This window comes from Ctenocephalides felis, unplaced genomic scaffold (genome assembly GCF_003426905.1).
Source record: "Ctenocephalides felis isolate EL2017-DRISC unplaced genomic scaffold, ASM342690v1 CF-g0.4_SCAFFOLD_03571, whole genome shotgun sequence".
Taxonomy (NCBI): domain Eukaryota; kingdom Metazoa; phylum Arthropoda; class Insecta; order Siphonaptera; family Pulicidae; genus Ctenocephalides; species Ctenocephalides felis.
The window spans coordinates 48,451,106-48,461,153 of NW_020539725.1; positions in this window are offsets into that span (position 1 = coordinate 48,451,106).

The window sequence follows — 10,048 nt, forward strand, 5'->3', positions numbered from 1 at the left end:
AAAAATAAAATTAAAAACTAAAACAATTGAATTGGAGTGAAAAGAAAAAATAAAATAGTAATTAGTACTTACAATTAGTAGATCTTAGTGTTAAATTGGAAAATTTTAATAATCCATGGTATTAGGATATGGTAATGCACTACACTATGTATTATAAACATTAACTTGAAATTACACAATATTTTCACAAAATACTGATTTGAAAAAATCACAAATGGATAGTGTGTTATTCGTAGACTTGTTGAAGATGTAATAGAGAAAGACATTTTTTAAAAAATATTTTTACCAAGATTCTAACATGTGTGGAACGAATTGCGAATCCTTTGCACGAACGCTTTTATTGTTTTGTAAGAAATTTGGAAATTTGGAAAAATGTTATGCCCGATTATTAGACTTTGTTAATACATATGTCAACATCAAATTCAGAATCATACAATATATATATATATATATATATATATATATATATATATATATATCCATATATTTATATGGTTTCACACATAATATAAATTGTAAAAAAAGTTGTACTTACATATAATGATAACGTGCTATCGATCACTAAAAAATATATATATACAAACAGGCATTGTGATCTGCAAAAGAAAAAGTATTATTGAAACAAATATACAAAAATCACACTATATTTATCATATATAAATACGAATATTTTATAACAACTTGGAACAAATAAATTGTATTAATTTTAACTAATTTCAAATTGTAATTGTAATTTACAATTGTAACCTGACAACCTAAATTTTATTCTTTATATTCTTGGTCAAAACTTTATATATTGAACGCGCAGTTATTACTGAAACCTTTACATTTAAATATGATGTTCGCGAAGTACTTCAAAATCACATTAACAACCCAAATCAATGTCTTTTATAGCATAATAAATTTTATCATTAAAAACTTAATATTTAAAGAAAAAAATATTGATTTTTACTACAACAGTCAATCAACTGTAGCTCAATCAAAATTTATAATCCGCATCCTCTGACCAATTAATTTAAAATTAATAATTAATTAATTATAGAAATATAGAATATAATTATCAAAAGAATAATTGATGATGATAAGAATAATTAATTTAAAATTTCAAGATATAATTGAGAAACAAAAATTGAGAATCGGATATACACATAAACAAGCGTTAGTCGATATTATGTCTAATAAATTTATTATGACAAATTGCTGAAACTTTTCATGTTACGCACCAAAATTATTACATAAAAAAAATAAAAATATTACAAATAGTTAAAAATTGTCATTCTATAAATATATATTACCCAGTAAACACTACTTGTTGCCGCAATGTAACTTTTCATGTTACAAAGTTATATAACAAGTGTACGCACAATGTATTTTGAAGTTACAAAGTTATATAACAAATGTTACCTAAATGTAATGTACGCGCAATGTATTTTGAAATTACAAAGTTATATAACAAATGTTAACTAAGTGTAATGTAAGCGCAATGTATATCGGGAGTTACAAAGTTATATTCATTTGTTACCTAATGTAATAAATGTGCAATGTTTTGTTAGAAAATATTTTCCACAACTTTATATTTTAATGAAAAATCGAACTAATTTTTAAATTCCGTAGTGTCAGTTATAGAGCACGGATATATATATATATATATATATATATATATATATATATATATATTTTATATCAACCGATTAGATTGATTTAACTAGTGGTGTATGGCATCGTGCGTTAAGGCAAATTACTGGAACTTACCGTATCAAAAATTAATTTTTTTTAACTTTGAAAAAATTAGATTTTTTAAACAATTTTACATTTTAGAAAAAATTGACTTTTTTGAAAAAAAAACTTTTGAAAAAAAATGTTTTTGATGAGATGAAATATCGAAGCGCGTAAGCGCCGCGTCGCTGTTAAATAAACAAACAATGTTACGGAACCCATAGAAACGTAACGTAAACGTAAACAAAATTGATACATATTATTAAAATCTCCATAAAACGAAATGAATCATGTACGACCGCCTAATGGCATTTTTTTTTACTTTTTTTTACTAGATCTCTGTAACCGGTAGAGCTGCCTTCCCAAAAATTTAATAATGGTTTTTGAATTATTAAATTCGGACGCTCCGTTCTCTTAAAAACTGGGTTACCGTTTTTGGCTCTTTTTGCCCCGTATCTTCGAAACGGCTAGACCTGCCTCTGCCAAATACTAATCAGCCCGAAATTGTCGACAAAATTTTCATTCTCGATTTTTTTGCGACTACTTTAACTTACTACGGGAAATTATAGTAAAAATTTTAACGTTTTAAATAAGAAAAATTACATTTCTAAGTTTTCCAAAAATAGAATTTTAACTTCTTCAATTACTTAAACTAATTTTTTCAAAAAATTTAAAAACTTAGAAGTTTTTACAAAAATTTCAAAAAGTATATTAAAATTTTTGAATTTGATTAAACGTTTTAAACGTTTAACGGTTGTCTTCCTTTTTCGGCCGAGGGACTCAGACTCAGGAATCAGGTTTCCCATATATATTTGAACGAAATCTTGAAACCATTTAAAATTCCGACTCTACAAGCTAAGATAGTGAAAAGTAATGATTTAAGTATTATAATTAACTTCTTTATATATAGGGTAAGTTATAGCAATCGTCCAAAAAATCGAAATAATTTTTTTTGCATATCTTAACGTTTCAGAGGTTTCTTGAAATTTTGGCATACCTTTAAAAAAATTGATGTGTGTTTTTGTGTGGATACAATTTTTCGTCCGCGATTTCGGGCGCACGGACACTAATTTAGAATATTCAAAAACAATCGGTTTCTACTGATGGGGAGATATGCTCATTGCTGACGTGCCAGCATTTTGCCTTAAGGCACGATGTCATACATCACCAGTTTAAATTTTGGACATTTAAATTATTAAAACTTATTTAGATTAGATATTTAAATTAAAATAAAAAAAGATATTTGTGTATAATTTTAATACGAAAAAAAAACTTATAATAGAACATGATTTGCTATAAATATTTCCACTCGCGAATTCCAAGATTTATAAGAATTTTGCCGCCGGAGCGGCGGCATCCGAGTCGAAAGGGTTAATTTTCATTGTGTTTTCAATTATTATTCGATATGGATGTAACAAGAAAACCAGCAAATTGATTAATTAAATATGATTTCAAAATTATGTGAATAAAACCATAAAAATGATAAGAATACATGAATTGCAAAACATTTCGAGTAATCGAAAGCGCAGCTTTCTATGGGATGGTGCTTGACGGAACGTGTGCAGTTTTCCATCAAGTTCAATAAACTGTTTCCAGAATTATATAAACAGAAGTGCATTTAGTGCGAACACACGTGTGGATTTTGTTTATACTGACTTTAAAAATGGCTAATAAATAAATCCAGCAGCATAACTATGCCTAGCTTAGTCTTACTGTAAATACAACCTACTTTTGATGAAGACGATCAGTAATAAATGTTTATATTTGAAAGCACAGAAAACAGCTATAAACAGTTCAAGAATTTTGTATATTACCACCCCATTCTGAATAAAATTTCTATTTCAATTGCAAAAAAATATATATAAATAAATGTCACATCATTTTTGGCAGAATAATATCACTTTACAATATAATTTTTGAAAAATATAAATAACATTAGTTAAAATATTGACTATATCTTTATCAAACGTTATACTTCGTGACTGTGTATTTTCGGTACAATAATTTATTATATTCATTAATCATTTTTATTGTTAAATCATAAAAATATACAATATAAGTTAAAAATATTTTAACCTACATTTATTATCACCTAGCTCTATTATTAAGAGATTCAAAGGTTGTTTTGAATTTCCGGTAGAAAATGGGAATTGCTTATTTTAAGTTTTCTCGACGTTTGAAGTCATTCTAATTGGTTTGTGACTAAAATTGAAAAAGAACATGTTTTAGATTCTTTCGATGCGATATTAGTTTGATGAAACTCGTTTTTCCAAAATTGTACTGATATCCACATTAACGTTGTTTTATTGTGATTTGTGAGTTTATTCACAAATTTGTATATAATTCCTCATTATATAAACAATTATTAAATGAGAAAAAATAAAATTTCAAATTCGTAAACAATAAAATATTAATCAATTAACATAATTGCCATAAATTGCATAAAACCGATTTTTTAGATTTTTTAATTTTGTTATTGTGAAAAAATTTCGACAATTAATTAATTAGCTGGGAATTTTACTGATCATAGTTCGATAATTGATGGGTTTTAAATTAATTAATAGAAAGAAAACTGTAATGAAAATTAAATTGATTATTGAAAAAATAAACTAAACAATATACAAATAAAAAATATTTCAATTTTTTAATAATTAAATAAGTGTATAATTTTTTTTTAATTTTTTCTTAAGGGTTTCAAAAATGGTTCATCCAATATCCCCAAAACTTTGGATATATAATTGAAGTTTTTTTAAAACACTTAAAATTAAATTTTGGATTAAATTTTTTTCATAGAATATAAACTAAATAAAAACAAAAAAAAATTATTAAGAGTTTCAAAAAGTTGGGGCACAAAATTAAATTAAATGTCGGATTGAAGCTTTTTCATAGAATCATAATTATGATGTTGAACATGGCGTTACGTTTAATTTTGCCATCAACTTGATATATATTGTTTTAATAAATTGTCTTTTTAAGATCTTAAGGATTAGTGGTGAATGTGGGATATGTGTCTACATAGGCCTCTACTAGATATTCTGAATGCAAAATTGCAGTGGCGTCGTATATCAGATACTATATAATAGTTGGCAATTTTAAAGATTTACTGATAAAAATTAAACAAAAAGTGAAAATAAAATATTTTACAGAAAATGATATATTTTAATATTGCGATCCGTACTTACATGCATCGATGATGATTTAGTATCCTCATTGTAGAAGTTGATATTAAGTTTATGCCGGTAAATTATAATTTTCCATTAACAGACACAATCTTATATTGAACACTTATGAAATTGTAAACGCATGTTTTGTTTTTTTTCAATAACTTCTAATTCATATTCTATATGATAGAATACATATAGCTAGATTAAAAAATTACCAATGAACTAAAATTTATTTATATATATATATATATATATATATATATATATTATATATATATATATATATATATATATACACCTAAGTCTGTTTTTACACGGTCTTTTTGTACACGATTTTGATATAACACGGTTTGAAAATTGAATATTTTTAATTTTTTTACACGATTTTATTCCATTTAGCACGATTTGAAATTTTATGTGCTTCAATTTTTTTTGTCAAATTTAATTTTTGCGAAGTATATTCATATCACAAAAAAGTATTTATGAAAGAAAAAAGTCTGAAACCATCGATAGTATCGATAGTTTGCGAACACTAGCTTAAAGATTTAAGTGAATTCCCCTTTAGCGCGTTTTAATTTAATAATTATAATAATAATAAATAATAATTTAATTTAATTATAATTATAATAATAATAATTTAATTTAATTTTAATAGGTTTTAGAGATTAGGAACAAATCACCCATTTTTGTATAAGATCAATGTCTTTTTTTACACGTTTTTTTTACACGGCTTCTTCTGGAAGCAATCTACCGTGTAAAAACAGACTTAGGTGTATATATATATATATATATATATATATATATATAATTAGTTAAATTATGTTCACCGTAAGAGTACTGAATTACATCGAAAATAAGTTAAAGACTAAATTTTGTTTAATTAGCACTGCTTTATGACAAGAACAAACACTAAATACCGAAATAATTACCGAAATAATTGAAACATTAAAAGAGACTTAAAAGATTCGCCGACTTGTAATGTAGACTAGGATCAATGTGAAACTGAGAGCAATTCCTTGGAGCTTGAATAAGGGGTACGCACTCATCTTGTGGATGATGGTCGGCCACCGGAGTGGGAGACGGAGTCTGTGCCTCGCACACATATTTAACAAGGCTCACTTATTCGCTTCGGCATATCCTTGACTCGACGCACTCAGACATACCGATACCCGATTGCATGCCAAACTGTGTGTCGATGGCATGGCATGGACAACGCCAACCGCACATGTGGTGTGATATTCGACTGCTGAGCCTTCTAGGAGACGATGAGCCGATACTCTATACGCACATGTGATGTTCCAACGAAATACTGAATTCAAGTTTAGAATAACATTCCTTATCCTTTCCCTTATTGTTTTCATTCCATTTTTATACGACTTTGACAACCTATGTTTTTTGGGCTTTTGGAAAAGGATCTAGTGGTGCATGGCATAGTGCTTCAAGACAAGCTGGAACTTCCCTTACCGAAAATTCTTTTTAAAAAAAGCTTTAAATTTTTTTGAAAATTTTGAAAAAATGAGTTTTTTGATTATTATGAATTTTTAAAAAAAATTGATTTTTTTTTGAAAAGATTGAACTTTTTTTTGAAAATATAAGGTTGTCAAATATCTCCCTTCCGCCTTTTTGTATGTAACCAAGAGCAAAAAATCGGAAGGGAGATATTTAACAACCTAATATTTCAAAGCATTAGCCGCTTTGTATTATGATTATGATTATCCCATAGAAGGTACGGAAGCCATAGAAATGTAAACAAAATTTGTACTTATTAAAATCTCCGAAAAATTAAAACGCTTGAAAAGAAAATGGCCCAGTGATCTACCGTCAACAACATAATTTTCTCTGTTTTGCACAGGAAACTAAATTTTCAAACAAGTTACTTTTAATTATTATTTATTATTGATTATTGTTTTTATTATTAATACTAATATTTTATTTATTATTTATTCATTTATCTATTCTATTTATTTTCTTTAACTCCTTTTATTCTATTTTTTTTCTTCTTGATTTTGATTTTTAATACCATAACTTTTAACTTAGGGGGCGTCCATTAATCACGTGAGCGAGTTTTTAAGGATTTTTAGACCCCCCCCTACCCCTTGGTGATATTCAAAATTACCCCACCTCCCCCACCAAACATCACGTGTATTTTTAGTTATGTGAAAAAACTGTAAAATTTCTGATTTTTTTTGAAAATGTTTGAATTTTTTTTATAAAAATATTAAAATATAAATACACGTGATATCTTGCTATACCCCTCCCTCCCCCACGTAATATTTCGTAATTTTTGTCAAACCCCCCTCCCCCTAAAAATCTCACGTGATTAATGGACGCCCCGTTATAGATTGTATTGTAATCTGATTGTTAAAAAAATTAGCAGAAATAAAAATAATAAAAAATAATGAAATATTAAAATCTCTATAAAATATCTAATAATTTGATGTAAATATGTCTAATGATCATCTTTGACTACCAAATGTCTTTTTTTATTGGATCTCCAAAACCGCTGGACCAATTCCGGACAATTTAATTAGTTCTTCGTTTCATCAACACAAATCAAATATTTTTTTTCTTCTCCGTTGCTCTCAAATACTGAATTAACATTGTTGACACTTTTAGCCAAGTATCTTCGAAACGTCTGAACCCGCCTTGCTAAAAAAAATCAGCACGTCTCTTCACTAATACGGATCAAATGTTTTTTGAGTTATCCAAATCGGTTGATCCGTGTTCCCGAAATCGTCGACGAAAAATTGTAGCCGAACACACACACACATACACATCAAAACAACACAAATTTATTCTTCATCAATATTTGTCTGTCTCTTTTCCCAAAATTCCTACAGAATTAGAAATCAGTATACAGTTTACCCACTTCTCAAATAATTAATAGCTGATAGTGGCTATAGAATTTCTAACGTTTGTGCCTGGACAATAATATGTACAATAAAGACAAATCTGACAGTCCCCATCCAAATTTTCAAACTAAATCGTTTGATCAAAGTTCCCGAAACCGTCGACAACGCATTGTATCCGCATATATATCCTTACTCCTTTTTATTTTTTCTATGCCAAAATGTTCAGAAGACTTTGAGACATAAAGATTTGAAAAAATTTTCATTTTCGATTTTTTGCACTTACTCTAAATTTAGTGTTTAAGCTTTAAGGGGTTAGGGGTACTTGGAGGTACGAAAAAATGAGAATTTTCAGTATTATTTTTTTGTTATTAAACGATGTTTTTTACAAAAATATTAATACGGCATCATTATACAATGTTTTGACTTGAAGTAACAAAAATTTCAGAAAAAAAAATTAATATTCCCAAAGTTATAGCTGTTTTTGTTGTTTAAAAAAAAATGGTCCTGGTGGTGACCATCATAACTCCTTAAAGATTCATCTAAAATCAATCAAATAAAAAAAAAGTTTACAAATAGATAATCCTGGGCCTGATCAAAGGTTTTCATTTTTTTTGTAAAAATTAACAAAATGGCAGCATCAGAAATAAAATTTCTAGATTTTTGGGTAAAAAATCAACAGTTAATTGGTCTTAAAAAAATGAAATTTTTGAAAAAATAAAAATCCTTCGATCAGGCCCGAGTTTATTATGTATTCTAAAAGCTGTATAAATTTCATTAAAATTTACTAAGCGGTTTTTAAGTTACAGTGGTCACCAGTTCAAAAAACATAGTTTTGAGAAAAACGCGTTTAAAGTTTCACATTGGATTTACGTACAGAAATTTGAATTAATGAATTACTTAAACCGTGTCATCTATTTCTGGACCATATAATAGTTTATAAGTCATTGTGCAAGTTTCCAAAATTTCCATTTGCTGTTGCCTACGAAGCATTCTGGCCTCCAGAGTGTTCTCGTTGGCGCGCTGATCTGCCACTTTCATACGTGCAGCAAACAATTTTTCAGCATTCCAATGGGAATTATACCCACAATTTGGTCCTAGGGTATCCATAACCAATAATAATGGTTATGTATATGTATTCAGCAATTTGTACAATAGTAGAACTAGTATTCACGGTTTTTAGGCATATTTTTTACACTAGTTGGTTGAAGCTTTTAATTTTCTCTGATTATGGATTCAATCTTGAACTACACATCTTGAAAGTAAATTATGGCTAGATCGTCGTAAATCGGTTTAAAAGCTTTTAAAACATCAGGAGGTGAGGGAGAATAATCTTGAGTATAAGTAATCGAGCCATTTGCGTCAACGCGTTGGTAAGAGTCCAATAACTCAAAAAGTAATCATCGGATCTACTTGAAATTTTCAGAGAACATTTTCAAGATAGTACACTTAATGAAAATGCAAAAAAATAAAAATCGATTTTTCAAAAATTCCAAGTACCCCTAACCCCAGAAGCGCGTGTTTTTAATATAGTTACAAATATTATAAGTCTGATCAAAAGATATCAATCAGAAATCGATCGAATAGTTCAGTCAAGCCTTACTTTCGATATAAACAGTTGAAAATTTTATCTAAACAGCTAGATATGCCTCAAGGTAAAATGCCAGTTTTAAAAAGAATCATATACTGCGCTTTTTGCGATGAATTAAAACGTTGTGTAACAGAGTCATTACTTCTTATAAATTCTGTAATTCTAAACATCCTCACGTTCAAAGGAATCGCTTTTATATTCATAAATTGCCAAAAAACATAAACAGCATAGAACCAAATCCTATGGACATCATGAAATCGGCTGTACATTCATTTAAACACCGTGTACGTTTCATAAGCTGGTAATGTAACAAAGACACGGATTCAAGATTTATTACATAGGATTAATTTGAGAAAGATTTATCTTATTTTATTCACCGAATATTTATGTAAGAACAAAGAATGTTAATATTATTTGTGTGGGATGTTATTAAGTTTCCGTTTCACAACGATATGCTGTTTCCGCTATTCATAGATAATTTTTAATGTAATCATGTATTATGTTTCCTGTGTATTATTTTAAATTAATTCAAAGACATATTATTTTAATCATAGAAATCATTTAGTAGTATTTTACTATTATTATATCTTACAGTTACAGTAATTATTAGTTACAGGTATTGAACTCTAACATTTTAATTTTTGATTTATTTTATTTCTCTTCAACTCTCGTGGCACTCACACATATATAGAGCTTAAATTTTACTTTAACGTTTGAATTATTTATTG